The 18,281-nt window shown below is 41.0% G+C and overlaps 1 pseudogene; it reads left to right on the forward strand.

Annotated features, from left to right (window-relative positions):
• The first annotated feature begins 13,352 nt into the window (after positions 1–13,352).
• On the forward strand, positions 13,353–15,442 carry LOC127137878 (uncharacterized; annotated as a pseudogene).
• The last annotated feature ends 2,839 nt before the right edge of the window (positions 15,443–18,281 follow it).

Here is an 18,281-nt window from a genome sequence, read left to right on the forward strand (position 1 = left end):
TGTGCTTGCAATCAGCTATTGCATGGCCAGTCTTACCACAGCGAAAACACCTCTTTACTTCAGCAGTGCATACATTACTCTTATGACCAGCCTGACCACATTTGAAACAAACTATACCAGCAGGAGCACCTCCCCTACTAGTCCTCTGAGCCGGAGCAGCTCCTTGTTTCCCTTTTCCCACTGGAGCATCATACGGCTTGCCACGGTTTGGATGTTGCTTGCCCCTGCGGTCACTGACAATCTTGTAATGAGCATTATTGTCTTCCTCAAATATCCTGCAGCTATCAACCAATTCAGTAAAAATGCGTATCTTCTGATACCCAACAGCCTTCTTAATTTCAGAGCGCAGTCCGTTTTCAAACTTGATGCACTTTGAAAATTCAGCACCAGCACCAGTGTAATGAGGATAAAATTTGGACAAATCCACAAATTTTGCAGCATAATCAGTGACAGACATGTTTCCTTGCTTCAGTTCAAGGAACTCAATTTCTTTCTTACCACGGACATCTTCCGGATAATACTTTCTCATGAATTCCCTACGGAATACATCCCAAGTAATGACTTCACCTGCCACGGTCAACCTCTCGTGAGTCTCTAGCCACCAGTCATCAGCTTCGACTGCTAGCATGTGAGTACCATACCGAACCTTCTGAGCTGGAGTGCAATCCATAACACGGAAGATTCTCTCAATCTCTTTCAACCATCCCAAGGCTGCATCTGGATCATGCTTCCCTTTAAACACCGGCGGATTCTCTCTTTGAAAAGTCGCCAAGCTACGTGATCCAGCATCTCCACCAGCATTTGGCAAGTTCTGCACAGCTTGTGCCATCGCTTGCATTGCGGCAGCCATTGCAGCGTCATTCCTTCCAGCCATTTCAACTTATCATTACAACACAACTTAAAAGTTAGATTAGTAACAATACACCATTGTTAGACAGTAACGACACGACAACTGGCCGGACAGACCGACCTGCTCTGATACCACTAATGTAACACCCTTCTAAAATACCCCAAATATTTAATGAAAATAACAATATATCAATTAGAGTAAATATGCAATTAAGGGTGTCACACAATCATTTCACACCATTCACCATAATAACTGTCATGCTCTTTTATTATATCAAAACATAAAGCATTGCACAATACGCAGCGGATAGAGATCAAATCGATCATTCAAAACATGTAACACATTACATGTAAAATTATTCAACAAGGTAAAACATCCCGTCCCGATGTTACATCTATCAGAGCATGACCCACTAAGGAGACTACACTAGACTCCAAGCACTAGCTTCTACTCAATCACTGCTCGTTACCTGAAAAATAGTTGTAAGGGTGAGTTCCTCAATCGATATAATAAGCATTATAAATCATCATGTAATGCTAAGTAAATTCACACATTAATCACCCTAATCATATCACGCATTCAGTAACGGCACATCAACTCAAATATCATACTCAATACCAACGCAAACACATGTATAATCTCAAATCATACTCAATACCAACAAAAATGCAGCTCAAATGAGACTCGACTCGTCATGCATGTGGTACCAATCGGAGTAAAACTCCCAACTTAAAATTTGCCGATTTAACGAGGCATCAAGGCTTAAGCCTTCAACTTTCAACTTTTGCCAATCCAGGCCAACGTGGTGTGAGCAAAGCTCCGACTTAATGCATATGAATTTACATGACATACACGACTTTAACATTTCGACAACATAATAATAATAGCAACACAACAATGTTTTTTCAACATAATCAACTTATAATCAACTTTGGCTCACCAAGCTTACAACTCAGTATTTTTAACAACTTTCTGTACACGGAACAACTTAACAACTCAGTCATACTTGTATCGACACTTCATAACATAAACCCAACAAAATTACTCATCAAAATTAGCTATAATATTACCCGACTCACCCCGACGAATTTCATTAAATTCTGAGCAAATTCGATTTTTTCACTTTTCCAACAGTGTTAACCGGTTAACGCCCTGGGTTAACCGGTTAACGCAACACAGAACACGCTTTCTGGCAAACTCAACAGTGTTAACCGGTTAACGCCCTGGGTTAACCGGTTAACGCAAACAGAACAGCAATTTTCACAAATCACAACAGTGTTAACCGGTTAACGCCCTGGGTTAACCGGTTAACGCAAGCAAAACAGCAATACTTCACAATTCCTAACAGTGTTAACCGGTTAACACCCTGGGTTAACCGGTTAACGCAAGACAGAAAGCTGTTCCTGCGCTAACACGAAGCAGAATGCAGAATTCTCCGCATTTTCCGCCGTTGGAGGACTTCCGGACCTCCGATTCCAATTCCGTAAAAAGCTATACGTTCGGAAAATCACTACCCATCTAATTATAGATTCAATTACAGCTTTAACATAGTTTATTCATCACAATTTTTCAGCACTCATCATCCCAATTAGGGTAAATTCAACGGTTTATCACTACCCATCACATGTTAACCCATAATACCCATTAAACGACGATAAACCCCCCTTACCTGAGTTAATCCGGCAATCCTTTACGCTTCCAGCTCTTCTCTTCTCCAACCTTTGCTCTCTTGCTCTTCCTCTTTGCCCTTCCTCCACTCTTCAGCCGCTTCTCTGCTTTTCACGAAAAAAACCCTTTCTTTACCAAATGGACTCTTTTTTCTTATTTCCAACTTATATATATTTTCTAATAATTATTATTCCAATAATAATAATTCAATAATTCCAATTACTTAATTAAATTAATAAATATAATATTAACTTAAATTAAATAATTATCTTATTTTTTTATCGGGGTGTTACACGTCCGCACTCACAGGGAATGGAAAATCTTCATCATTCGTGGTCGTCAACAACAAAGCTCTGTCAGAGGAGACTTTTTTTTGACCACGAACGAACCTTCATAATTTGTTTATCCACTTGCCCCACGATCGTTGAGGAGGAAGGATCCTTTTCAACACCACATCTCTTCCATGCTACCCGCGAGATCGCACGTCTCGGTTAACAACACGCTTCATTTATTAGGTACAACTGCCCCATGACAAGTAACTGTCAGCCTCTTTTCTCAATCAGGCTCAACGCGTTATACCGAGTCCTCATCCACTCGCCCCTCTCTAACTTCTCATCCATCAGGACTCTCCCCAATGGGATCTAGACTTCAGTAGATAACATCAGTAGGTAATATCACTTCCAGCCTATACTGAATGAGAAAGACGTTGCCCCAGTAGATGCACGCACTGCGGTTCGGTACCCAGGATGCCAACTTCGTACTCAGCCACCATCGTTGGTGCATTCAAATGTTATTGGGGAAGCACTAACTCATTCACTTTACACTCTCCCCATCAGACATCAGAATCCGTTCGGATTCAGGGTCAGGCCCCTCCTCTGGGATCGGTCACTCTCAATCTTTCGATTTTGAGTACCTCGAGATGTCCTCATCAGGGACTTCAAACTTCCTTGGTTGAGAATCATCAATGGGTCGCTGTATACCATGAATCATTCAGAATTACTTTTCCATCTTGCAACCCGTCCGGTCAATGCTAGCTTTTTCAAGCACATACTTGATCAGATCCATCTTGGACATCCATAAAGTGGTATGAACCAGCATACGCTGTCTCAGTCGGCGAGCAGCCTATGCCAAAGTACATCAAGTTTTCTCGAACAGTGAGTGTATTGTTTCACAGTCAATAAACTTTTTGCTTAGGTAAATTGCATGCTCTTTTCGACAAGACTCGTCATGCTGACCCAATACGCATCTCATAAACCCCTTGAGGGCTGTCAAGTACCAGATTAACAGAATCAGAGGTTCCTGCAACTTTATTCTTTTTCCGATGCCCTTTTGGCAATATCCACCTGACCGTTTGCTCTTTTTTTTTTTCGGTTCAGGCGTTTCTAGTATTGTTTTTTTTTCTTCTTTTTTTCTTTTTTTTTTGCAGGATCGACCTCGATTCCTTTTTCATTCGCAACATGCCTCAGCAGCTTGCTGGACGACACTCCATAAGTGCGCTAATTCAAACTCAATAGTACGAGTTATCTCTGTCTGTCAACAACTGGATCAAGTCCACCGGATGCCCCTCTTCTGCTTGGGACTTTGTCATCATGTCATCAACATGGCATTCGCTTTCACGATGAGTCATATCATGAAACAAAGTCACCGTAGCCCTTTGATCCATGGCACCGGTTTTCTTCTTCACTAGAGGATAGTCTTCTCTCGATGGTAGCTCGTGCCCCACAACATGGGTGTTCCACCCTGGTGTATCTTGATGCAACCAGGTGAAGATATCAACCTGTTCTTTCAACAGGGCTACCATTCTATTCTTGACTTGCCTCTGAAGCGGCCTCAACTTTCATTTCCCTTCTGACCTCGGCGGTATTTGGGATTACCATCTTGACTCGCTCCTCGTGGGGTTGAATCACCCTCTCCTCTTGTCTTAACAACCTGGCTAATCTTCCAACAGATCACAATCTTCTTCGCCTTTTTCTTCGGCATGATAGAGCGGATTGTCGAAGTCATACAAAGGGTGTAACCGAATTGTTATCAATGAGATCAGGAGGATAACCACTTGTGAGGTCGAAACCAAATAAAACAAAAGGAAAGAGAAAGAAAAACATCGCCATTTTTATTTTTATTTTTTAAAATTGCAAAAAGTGAAAAACAGGGAACGCCGCTTTTAATCACAAAAACATCCATTCATTACTGATGCAAAATGTTGCACAATGAAACACATAAGATGGCCCTTACAATGGACCAGTACGTTTCGGGCAAAACGTATGGCTTTCATGCAAACAAAATCAAAACACAGAAATACTACACTTCCGGATGAGCGACAGTGATGCTTTTGGAGGCCTTCCAATTGCCTGGTACGCACGACTTTATCCACAGCTCGAGCTCGCGGTCGCGGTCGATCTCTTCACCCATTGAACATGCATGACCAGAATCCAGCATTCCTGCACTGACAAAGATGTACGGTGGACGACGTCCTCTGTTAGGTCTAGACGACTCTTGATCTGGATAACCAATCCCGAACATGTCTGCCTTCACCGGTGTTGAGTGGATCCATCAGTTTGGATTTGTTGCCCCTAGCAGGAAATTTGAACAGACGAGCTATGCGCACCGGTTGACACCTACAAAACAGCAAATGGGTTAGTATGACTCACACATGCAATGTCTACCCGTATCAGGAATATTATGTCCTTTGATTCCAGCATCACTGAGACAAATAATTTTTCATCAACAACATTCTGACATCTGGATATCTCTCAACCAGAATTTTAATCAAAAATGGACCCTGAGTACGGATAGACATGGGTTGAATGCAGATGAATGCAAAATGGGATGATGCAAATGCATGAATGCAAGTCACTGTGCCACCAAGTCATCTGAAGACCCATCGAATCTCTGGACCAGTCACAGTCATCGGGACTAAGTCACCATAAATCCGACTTGGGGAGTTCCGGAATAAACAGAACTGGAGATTACATCACTATCATCACAGGAACATCCACTGAACGGATGACAGCCAGATCCTCTGAACAGGTACTCTCAAATTCAACCCGGGGATCCGAAATAAACGGAACCCGCTGATAAACCACGGACAGAACTCCGGCGTCCCAGAAATAAATGTCCATAATTCACAGTCACCATCAGTACCAAGAGTCACCAACAAGTCACCAACAAGTCAACAACAGTACCTGTAATAATCATCCCCTCCCACTCACGGGTGTCATCTAGGCCAGGGTAAGGTCGAGAGAAACGCAGAATAAACAACCCTTTCAAGAATATCATCCTGTGCACACCAGATGTATGCACCGATGATACCCCATCAGAATCTGAACTGCTCGTGATATAAATGTTCCGCTAAGTGCCGTACACCACCCGCTTCCCATGAATCACTCTATTCCTAGGTTTCCTAGATTGCACTCATAGCCTGGGTATTGGGCCTTTTACCTCGAGTAACTCCCACCCCAAACAGAGAGAACACAGCATAACCAGCAGATGAATATGAATGAATGCAAACATTAATGCACACAATAAATGCAAACAATAAATGCACATATATACAAATGAATGCAATAAATAACAGCAAATAGCAACCAAAACCCTAACCTAGAGAGCGCTAGGAGAGACTCGCTCAGGGAAGATGGACCAGCAAGAGGTCAACTTCTCCGTATCCCCAGCAGAGTCGCCAGCTGTCGCATTACGCGAAAAACCGGCGGGAAACAAGAACAACAGAGCCGCCACCGTGCGTTATTTATCCCAAAAGAGGGAAAGGAAACGCTCAGAGTAAACCTGGAAAAAGCATGGTCTCGCGACCAAAGAGAATGGGATCAGGAGTCGGTTATGCGAAAGGAAGGTATTAGCACCCCTACGCATCCGTCGTACTCGACGGGATCCACGCACAATAGGAAGGAAAATGGTTGCTAAAACACTGCTCAAATAATCATCTCCACAGGCTGAAAGAGACACAAGAAAACAAACAAGACTGACTCGGCAGGATGTCGCATCCTGGGCCTACTTAGTCTATCAAGCATAGACATCAGAGTCAAAGTAGTTCGGACTGGGGAAACGACACATGCTCGCTAGGATATCGCATCCTATGCATACGTATCTCCTCGGACGAAGGAGAACCAGAGCATTCGTAGCTCGGCTCACACACGCAAACAAACACAGGCAAAGGCAAACGTGGAGCCTGAATGCCAATCACTGGACTTACATCAACATCCGAACCAAACACACGCACACTGGAACCCGAATGCCACTCGATGGACTTACATCAGCTTCCAAGCACACAACAAACAATAGGATACGGAATGCCAATCGCTGGGCTTACATCCATCTCCTGACACACACGGGAAGAAGAAGGGTCTCGATTGCAACTAGGGCAAGAGAAAGGGAAGGTCTCAATCGCAACGAGGGCGAGAGAAAAGAATTAGTGTTAGTTGTTAGTCAAACTCGACAAGACATCGCATCTCGTGCCTACGTATCTCATCTGGACATGAGAATCAGAGTTGCCGTAGTTCAGCTAAACTATTCCTGTTGGTTTGTGTTTTTTAAGTGGACAACGTCACTACGCAATCTACCGGATGCTCGACCTTTGGAGACTTACTCACCTGTAGTAGAAGGAGTTGACGTATCCTTAAGAGGGGATAATGTTTGTTTGTGTTTTAGGAAAGCTCAAGCAAGAAAGGAAGTCCTATACGAAGGAACCGTGCTACCTTAATTGACATGCAAACGAGACTACGCGGAGTCTAGCAAACCTAGGGGATACAATCACACCACACAAACATATACAACATGAAATAAACACACCAACAAGGGGGCTCAAACATCAAGGCTAGGCTTTAGTCGAGGGGTCATATCAACCTCAACAAACAAGCCTCTGTATCGGGGTAAGGTTAGCTCTTAACCTTGCCATTGAGGGGCTAAGGTGAAGCTGATGAAAGGTGAGTGAAGATGAGACTTCACAGCTCTTATCCCTGGTCAGGGAGAGCTTCAGACAAAGGAGCGTGGGTCCAGAATGGAGAGACCCTTCTACGCTCAAGACTCTGACTCGATTGTGCAACAGCACAAGATCTTGGGTTTGTGTCCCAATGCATCAACACAGGGGTGTGAGCAGAGGGACGACTCAACAGAATAGCGGGGGATAGATTGCATATCCCTTGGATTCCGCCAATTGCCTCATAGAGGTCTTTACCTGCTTGGCACAAAAGTAAACAATCACAATCATCGCCTCTTAAGGAGGACTTCAGACAGTTGCCTGGCTAAATAACAAGCCAGGTCTTCCAGACCACATGAAGACAAGAGAGTCTACCTCAACTGGTTTACACAACCAAGCAGCAGCAAGCAAGTTCTTAAAGAACTGTAAGCGACTAAATGTACCTGAAATCAATCAAGCATCATCAGTACTCAGACAAACCAACAGTAAACGGCAAAAGTCAATCTATATAGACAACACAAGTTAATGCACATAAGTGCAAGCCATGAGCTCAAGCTCAAGCATCAAACCTACAACACAAAGCCAATGTTAGTTCACAACATCAAACAAAACTCAATTTAATCAACTTGCATTTTTCCCTTAAGCCTTTTGCATTTCAACCTGAAAATCCAAACCAAATGTGAGAAACTAGACCACTAGGCCAAGCCTAGGGTCCAAAGGGGAAAAAAATCAAAACAGCAAGTGAAATTTATCCAAAATCACATTCAAACAAATTAGAAACAAATGCAATTGGTCCCATGCTCATATCAATCACCATTATCATTTCATGCACAATTTAACATCAATCATGTAATTTGCAACTCCAAATAACCAAACAGAACTATCTCAACCAAAAGCATACCAAAACAATTCAATTAATTCCACAAAAATTCACACCTAAACAGGACACATTCAAGGCATAGCATGTCAATTTTCAGCTCAATTGGACAAAAGGAAGTAGGTCAATGAAAATCAAGAAGTCCAGACACATTTATACAAGTCAACACATGGTAGCAAAACAAGCACCAACATTCATCAATCATAAAACAGTGAGAACAATTAAGAAATGAATGGGACCAAATCCAAATTAACAATGAACATGTTATGAATCACTCCATCAAATTTCACATTCATATGATATAGTATGAGCATTTCATGAGACATGGAAGTCAAGTAGTCAAGCAAAGACCAAAAAATGCTAAACAGCAATCAAAAATCTCAATTAAATGGAAAACGAATCAACAATTCATGCAAAACTTCATGGTGGAACTAGACATATACAAGACACAGCATGCAAAATTTGAGATCAATTGGAAAAGCCTAGGCATGTCAAATAAATCCATGAAATTGACCTAACCTAGTGTGACACAAATTTTTCACACTCAACTTGCACACATCATATCTACCAAACCAGAGATCCAAAATTCACAAACTATACGTCAAAATAACCAGCAAGGAGTCAAGAATTAGCATGTGAAATTTCATCTAATTTGGACAATGTATGAGTATTTCATGTTAAAAATGGTGAAACATATAAAAAATGCACACAAGTCAAAGATCCATAGGCAAAGTCAGAAAATCTCCATGCACAACTTGAGTTATCATACCTATAAAATTCTAGAGAAAATTATGAATCTAACAAAAAAACTCCCACTAATTTTGGATTAGAAATGGATTTGTTTTGATTTTTTGAAGTTAATTGAATAATGAAATTTTTATTAATGAATTAAGTGGATTTAATTATCTCTGAATGGCATAACCGTAATTCTCTCCAGCCAAGCCTAAAACGCACAGTAGCACATTAATGCGGTGGCAGCTTCTCACTGGTGGAATCTGGCGGCAAACACGAGTTCAAATGGCCAGGCGAAATCTCAGGATCAAACACGGATTTTTTTCCAGAATTGCTTCGTGTTCGTCCGTGTTCGTCGTCTTCATCACCTTCAGATGCGGTTACGAGCAATCCTTCACCAAAACACGCAAACTCTATACCGTTCTCTCCGTCTCTCAGCGTAGGTCACGATTATGGCAATGGTTTGGTCTAAAGGTTAACGTGCATAAAGATCCGATCGAAAGAAGTTTTGTTACACAAACTTAAATCTACAATATCTACATGAATACTCCATGAAAATGCTCGATTCAAACATCAAATTAACCTACGTTCAACGCACTATCTAAGCCATATCTTGATTTCAAGAATTAAGGAAATTGAAAACTCACCTCTTGATGATGCAGCTCGCGGTTCAGCGTGTTTTTGGCCTCAATTCTTGAAAACAGATGAAGAATGAAGATTAGGAAGGTGATCGGTGAAGAACTCTTAGCTCAAAGGTGCACGAATCAATGAAATCCACCAGTTGCCATTGAAGCTCAAGGTTTGGACAGTTGCGAATTTGCACGGTTCTTGCTTCAAAATCCTTCAACAGAACTTCAACATTACCTACAAATGAAGATTCAAACAAAAACTTGCAAGAACAATGGTGAATTAGTGAAGAATTAATCAAAAATGCTTATGTGAAAATGGAGAGAAAGTGAGAGAATTTTGAGTTTTTTTGTGATGGATCTGAAAAAAGTGATTAGTGCTTCTGCAAAACAGTTGCAATTATCTATTTATACCAAGGCTTAATCACAAAATTAATCCCAATTAGCAAAATGGAAAAGATTAGTGTAATATGCATTTTCAAGCTTTGACCAAAATGCCCTTTCATGATGCAGCTGATTTTTCTGTCCAAACTTGGTTCACACAAACTCTAAATGGCATATGTGATGTGTTGAAAAAAGTCCCATGTGAAAATTCCAAGTATTTTGATATTTGGACCATTTTGCCCTTGGTTTTTTAATGGTTGCACTTGAAAAATGGCCTTTTTGTGTGAATGCTTTTGGCAAAATGTGATGATGGATTATGAAAGTACACATCAAATGTGATTTGCTCAAAGAAAAACCATCCAATTTGGCCACTCCATGTGAAAGTTATGGCACTTTGATTTTGGGCATTTTTGGAAAATGACTGGACCATATCTTGCCAACCACACATGGGAATTTCAAGTTCTTGGACTTTTTGGAATGGTGAGATCAAGATCTTAAACTTTCATGTTGGACAAAATTCCATTTTAAGCTTGTATGATGAAGTTATTTTGGGGAGAAAAACTTTCCATTTTGGGCAGTTGAAATTACAGGTCACCTGCTATTTTTGGAAACTTCTTGTCTGACCTCCAAATATTCAACCTTGGTCTTTGATATGTCAAATGAGACTTATATGGACATGAATGAGGCCTTTCAAACCATCTCACACCTTCCAATCCATAAAATCAGGCACAGTTGACCACAGTTGACTTTCTAGGGTTTCTGAAGAGATTCAGCTTGACTGTTGAGCTTTGATCATCCAATCTTTGGCCAAATCACTTCACAATGATCCATAGACCATATGAACTTGATAAATCCACCCTAGGGCTTTGTTCCAATGAAAATAGCACATGCTTGCTTGCTCAACTAAATCTCCTGACCAGTTGACCTAATCTTGTCAGTGGGCTTGCACTTGGGCAAAGGACAATGCAATGTTATGCAATGGACTATGTTATGTTAATGACCTAATATGAAAATGAATGTACAAAAGGTAGGGTGCAAATTTGAGGTGCTACAAGGTGCAATTTCTTTTGCTTCGAAGATCACAATCACATAGAGCAATACTTTCTAGTCTCTCATCAGTATTGACTTCTGCCGAAAGGTTGGTCGAGGCATATTTCCGTAGCAATTCATTAGGAAGAAACCAAGAACAACCACCTACTTCAGTTGATGACATAGGCATTTTTCCAGCATTGCCGTTGTCATAAATTCGGAGAGTCAAGTGGACATTGCTGTAAAAGTTGACTCCATGGTAACCTCTTTTAGGAGGAGAGCTGATGCTTCAAGATTGTCTGATATGGACAGTGGAGACTCTCGTGCTCCAAGGTGCAGACTATTGGAAAAGGTGTCCGTTGTGCTTTGTGATGATATCTGTCAAGGACTCATATTCAGTTCACATCAAAAATATCAAACAGTATCAAGTAGAAGACACCGAGTCTCAAGCTGAATTTCTTCTGGCAGATTGGTAGAAACTGAGTTAGCAGAACAAATTTTGATGGACAAGGAAGTTGAAGTTTCCTTCCTAAGACAGAAGTAGGACAGTAAATATCAGTACCACAATCTTGGTCTGTGGCTATTTCAACTACTTCTATCTTGAGTTTTTCGACAGTGTCTCCATTTTGCCTCTTCACTTCATTTTGGACATTTCTTCTAATAGATTCTTTGAAGGATATCTCAATTCTTTGTAACATCATATGCAAGTGGGACTCCTTGATTCCACGTACATCCAATGATGCCAATGGAGCATCAGAACCCTCTCCAGAATCAATCGGCTTCCAACAGCCATCATGCAATTCCACAAAAATCCTGCCACAACCTGGATCGCTTTGAGAAGCAGAAGTAATGAATTTCCAGTATCGGTTTCATATTCGATCCAAACCAAGAGGTTCCAACGGTTCTGATGAGGAAACTGTCAAAAGTCTTGGACCTGTCACATTATTGCTCAAGGGTCAGGACCTTCCTGACAAGAGTGATGATGATAAAGAAGTGCATCCAGTTCCCAACAAGCAACATTACAACCGGAAGATTTATCCGAGAGTTCTTCGGATGCAATGTTTTATGTCAAATCTTATAGTGAGGATGATATTCATAAAAGCATGAAATATAATGTGTGGACAAGCACCCCTAATGGCAACAAGAAGCTAGATGCAACATATCAGGAAGCCAAGGAGAAGCCTGGTGACTGTCCCATATTTTTGCTATTTTCGGTCAATACTAGTGGACAGTTTGTTGGTTTGGCAGAAAATGGTGAGCCCAGTTGATTTTGACAGAACAGTAGAGTATTGGCAGCAGGACAATTGAACTCTAAAGATCCCAATCAACAGATGTTGAGAGTTCTTGATTATTCTCGGGTTAGTCGTTGTCTTCTTGTGGCAGTTGGGGATGATGGGACAGTACACATGTGGGATACAACTGGACGCAACCTTAAGCTTTCATGGATGGAGCAGCATTCAGCACCAACTGCTGGCATTAGCTTCTCTCCATCCAACGATAAGATCATTGCTAGTGTTGGCCTTGATAAGAAATTATACACTTATGACTCTGGATCTAGAAGAACAACATCTTGCATATCTTGTGAAGCTCCTTTTTTTCTTCTGTAGCCTTCAAAGATGATGGTTGGGTGCTGCCTGCTGGAACTAGCAGTGGACATGTGGCTTTCTATGATGTCCGTGGAAAACCACAACTTGTTGGCGTTCTTCACATTTATGGTAGTTCAAAGGCTGTTACAAGCTTATGTTGGCAAAGATAAAAACCAGTTATTGTCGATGAAAGGAATTGCACTGCTGAGACCGCTCTTGTGGGAGATTCTGTTGAAGCTTCAATCCTTATGCCTGATCCTTTACTTCCTGCAACTTCATCAAGCATTCCCCTATCCAAATCAGTATCTGGTACTTGGAATTCTGGTCGGCTGGGTGCTTCCATTGATACATCTTTGCTTGCAACATCCAGCAGTGAATTTATAACAAGCCTTTTCCTGCTAGAGACAGGGACCTTTGCCATCTTCATGCTATTAATTATGTTTCATTTCTTCGAAGCATAACCCCTGAAACACAGCAGAATCATATGAGACAATTCAAACGCTTTAATGTTGGTGAAGATTGTCCTGTTTTGATGGCCTATGCTCTTTCTGTCAAACTTACGCCGGAATGTTGCTCGCTGCTGGTGCTATGAGACAGGAGTTTCTCTTGGAATCGAAGTTGATGACAAAATGCCAAAGAAGATGATGTTGACATGCTGGCAGATGTGAACCAGATGGCAGAAGCTGTAGCTGCAGCTGGACAGACGTTATCAGCATTTGAGAGTGAGCTACGCCCTATTGACCGATATGCCATTCATTTTCTAGAGTTGTGGGATCCAATTTTAGATAAAGCAACCTTGGAATCTGAAGTCAGGATTGAGGATACTGAATGGGAATTGGATCGCATTGAAAGGTATAAGGAGGAGTTGGAAGCCGAAATTGACGAAGATGAGGAGCCTCTTGTATATGAAAGCCGGGATGCAAAACTTCTGGTTACTATGCAGATCCTCATTTGTGGCAAGAAACATATGATTATAGACCAGGTTTAACTCATTCGGAACCGAATAACTCGATTGAGTTACCTCCGACTGGTTTGTCCGATATGTTTTCTTTATTTGGAAAAAGCGGCAAAGGATATTCTGGAGGCAATTAGCTTCCATTTGAATTTACGCAGTTCTCCGTTTGTAGGAATATTGGATAACATTCCCTTGAGAAATCGGGAAATTTCATCTTCAGTTTTGTCTGTTTGCTGTCATGATAGGCCTTCGTTTCAAGGGCCACAACATCATAATATAGCGGCAACTCAAGAGGATGGTCAATTTCTTATGTATCCTGATCGTGATCATCAAGTTGATAAAAGCTTGATATCTCTTGTTAAGTCTGACAGAGCGGGTTTACATGTTAAAGACTATCAAGGTCGGTGGATTCTTGTGGATGTTGATTTGGGGCCTCAACAGGCTATTGTTTATCCTGGGTTTGCTCTTTATCAAACAACAGCAGGATATGTTAACCCTGCATTGCACAAAACTGAGATCAATAGGGAGGTTAACATGTATGGGAGGTGTTCTTTAGGGTTCAAACTTTTGCCTAAATCAATGACTAGTCTTGATTGTTCGGAAATGAGAGCGGCCGGTTACGGAATTGAAACTCAGTTCCAGCTTCCTGTTCCTGTTGATGATTTTATGCAACGTTCGCATCCAACTGACCACCTTTTTAATAGGCCTGCTTTTCAATGCTTCAATTTCCAACCAACGCATGACGGATCCATGAAGACTTTGATACGGAGGAGGATGCAATATTATGTGCAGTTGTTCATGAGTATGGTCCTAACTGGAGCTTTGTTAGTGAAATGCTTTATGGCATCCCGGCTCTGATCAATGCTACCATAGCTCCCTCAAAAGAATTCATGCAGGGTGAGTGTGCTCAAGCATTACAAGAGAATGCTATGTGCGCTTTAGCAAATATTTTAGGTGGTTTGTCTTATGTCATATCTAGCCTCGGTCAAAGCCTCGAGTCATGCTCTTCTCCTACACAAATTGCCGACACTTTAGGAGCTATAGCATCAGCTCGCTGAATCTACCAAACCGTCAGATCCTTTGGTGGTTGAAGATACATTACTCAAACAATTCAAACCTCGCTTGCCTTTCCTTGTGCTAGAATGGACCATCGAAGCTCTTGCTGGTTTATACGGTAATTCCGTACTCGCAACTAAATAGCAAATTCCGATGCAAAACTTTTGCTTGTTGGTTTGATAATTGTGGCTGCCAATGAAGTGCAAGATGAGCTTATAAAAGCTCTGTTGACATTATGCAAAAGTGAATGCATTCTATGGCGTGCGCTTCAAGGCCGTGAAGGAGTTCAGCAATTGATATCACTTCTGGGACTTTCATCAAAACAGCAACAAGAATGTTCTATTGCCTTGCTCTGTTTATTGTCTGATGAAAATGTTGAAAGTAAATGGGCCATTACTGCTGTTGTTGGTATACCTCCACTTGTTCAAATTTTGGAGTCGGGATCTGCCAAAGCAAAGGAAGACTCGGCAGCAATTCTTAGGAACTGGATTTGCTGTCCACTGAAAGATGCTGAAGGAATTAATAATAGGCTTGAGGTGGTAGATCATTTAATAACTTTACCTGAAGTTGTGTTTCATATTGCACAACATCTTTGCAAGCTTCCAGATTTGGAACTATTACTTGGCTGGACCAAGTCTAGCCTTAAAGTATCAAGCTCTATCTTACTTCCTTTATTGGCAAAGAAAATATTGAAAAAGAGGGTGAAAGTGTTTCGGTTTCTTGTAAAAGGCCTTCGGACTACTTTGAGTTTGCTGCTTCTACTACAGAAAGAGAAGTCTCTAATATCATCCTTTGTGAGAGAATTCTTTACTTTGAATTAATTTTGTATGATAGCAAATTGTGTGATCATCATCCAAATGTTGGTTGTGCATTACATTACATGATACACTTGTGTTTTTATTGTGTTTTTATCCCATTCTATTGTTGCATAACTTAAAATAACACATAAAATCCATTTTATGTCAGTATGCATACGAGTCATGCATCAATACATGAAAGGCAAAAGGCTCCATGGATCGATCCATACGATCCCTGCATCGATACATGATCAATTGAAACAACCTGTGTATCAATGCATACGCATTAGGCATCGATACATGGCAAATTGAAACAGCCTGTGTATCAATGCATACGCATTAGGCATCGATACATGCTAGTGAAAAGGGCACATGCATCAATACATACGAATTATGCATCGATACATGATTAATCCTTTTCACCAAAAACACACTTATCTTACAGTATGCATCGATGCACACTCTTATGTATCAATACATAAAGCTGTTTTGTGTTATAACAGTTCCTATTTTGCTGCATATATGAGACAGGTTATGACAGCAGTGAACGTTAACGAATTCTTTGAGGGAAAACAATTGAACACAAGATCAAAAGCAGCGTTGGAGCAATTGTTTGAGAGCATATAGAAACCTGAAAGAGACTTCATCTTCTTCATCTTCTCAATCACTTTTCTTCAAGAACATTAACACATAACCATTCTTGTTCTTTGGACTAAAAGGATTATCGAGATAACGTTCAGTGGTACGATCAAGGATCTAGCTGTGGTTTTCAGTGGAACGATCAAGGATCTAGCTGAGTTGAAGATTGAAGGGGGTTTCTAGGAAAAACCTACTGGTTTGTCCTTCAAGAACTGGAGTGTTCTTGAGGGTTTGGGAGTCACGTTTGCAGAACAGATTCAGCCGCAGCGTTGCGTTTGGAGATCGGGGGATTTCGCAAGCAGGTCGTGGAACCGGTGAATTGTTTGCAATTTCGTGCAGGAAATTCTTGATCGTGCTCAGATCAAGTGAAGGTTCATACAAGAAGAGGTTCTTAGAATTTAGAATTTTATCTTTGTATCAAAACCTTGTATCAACGGATTCGGCAATAATTGATAATCAAAGTTCTCAATTTCATTTGAAATTGAGAGGGAGACGTACCCACACGCGAGGACGACGTGGGGAACTTCCTTACCAAATCTCTGCGTATCGTATTCTTACCTTGCTCCTCTTTACGTTTTAAAACTGTTTTCGCAATTTCAGTTAGTGTGTTGTGATTGTTCCTTTTGCAAGACAGCAGTGGCAAGAAAACTTTTAATCAAACTCCATTGCTGTTTATCATTGATCACATACACACCAACTGTTTGACAAAACGATTAGCTAGATTTTATTCATTGGAAATAGACTTTAATGATAAGTGCATTCAATTAGTTAAAATTCTGGTGTGGATTGTTTCTGTCATTCTTATTCAAATCCAGCATTAAACTCGTGTGTCCGGTTTTCTAGTAGCAGTTCAGAATAGACGGAAGTCGATTCGGGACTGATTTTTTTCCGCCAACTTTGAAAACTCTGATAAAACTTTAAATCCGTTAAATTTTTAAAGAGGTGATCTATTCACCCCCCCCCCTCTCGATCACTAGCCACACCGTCTAACAAGTGGTATCAGAGCGCCGGTTCGCTGGTGCTCGTGGCTGCCTGTAACAGTATGGATTCTGAACCAAAGGGGGCGTATAATAGAGCGCCTATTTTCAACGGTGAAAATTACGGCTACTGGAAAGACTGCATGCGAGTTCATATAAATTCTGTGGATAGGCTAGTATGGGCTGCCATTGAAAACGGTCCATTTCAAATTACTATGACTAATGCAGCTGGCGCCATAGTACCTAAACCAGAAGATGATTGGAATGAGAAAGATGAGAAAAAGTGGTCGTGTGATTGGAGAGCTCGAAACATGTTAATTTCAGCACTTGGTGTTGATGAGTATTATCGAGTATCCCATTGCACGACAGCTAAAGAAATGTGGGATGCTTTAGAAGTTGCCCATAAGGGTACTACTGAAGTAAAATAGTCCCGCATTAACACACTCAATCAAGAGTTTGAGCTCTTTCGCATGAAACAAGGAGAATCCATCTTCGACATGCAAAAGAGATTTACTCATCTAACTATCCGATTGAATGCGCTTGGAAAACCTATTTCCAATGAAATTGCTACTAATAAAATTCTCAGGTGTCTTAGCAGGGAGTGGCAACCTAAAGTAACAGCAATCAAGGAAGCCAACGATCTAACAAGACTTACGATTACAACTTTGTTTGGAAAGCTGGAAGAACATCAGCAAGCATTGGAAAGTCTTGAAAAATATGAGAACAAAAGTAAGAAGGAAAAGGAGAAGAAAAGAGACAAAGAGGGAGAGAAGAAGCCAATAGCTCTTGTGGCCTCTAGCTCTAAGTCCTCACGAAAAGAGCAAAGCGACAATGATTCAAGTAGTGACAAAGACTCGGATGATGAGGAAATGGGACTGTTTGTAAGGAGATATAATAGATTCATTCGAAAGAATGGAGTCAAGCATTCCGACAAAAATCTCATAAAGTTTCGAAGACAATCTACAAATTCGAAACAAGAAGAGAACAAGAAGAGTAGAGGAAGAGGATCCTGTTTTAATTGTGGTAAATCTGGACATTATAAAACGGACTGCCCTATGAAGTATAAGGATCAACGAAAAGATTCACCAAAAGGGTACAGCAAACAAAGAAGAGCGTACATTGCATGGGAAAGTGATAGTGATTCATCAAGCACACAAAGCTCAAGTGATGGTGATGAA

Source organism: Lathyrus oleraceus, chromosome 4 (genome assembly GCF_024323335.1).
Source record: "Lathyrus oleraceus cultivar Zhongwan6 chromosome 4, CAAS_Psat_ZW6_1.0, whole genome shotgun sequence".
Taxonomy (NCBI): Eukaryota; Viridiplantae; Streptophyta; class Magnoliopsida; order Fabales; family Fabaceae; genus Lathyrus; species Lathyrus oleraceus.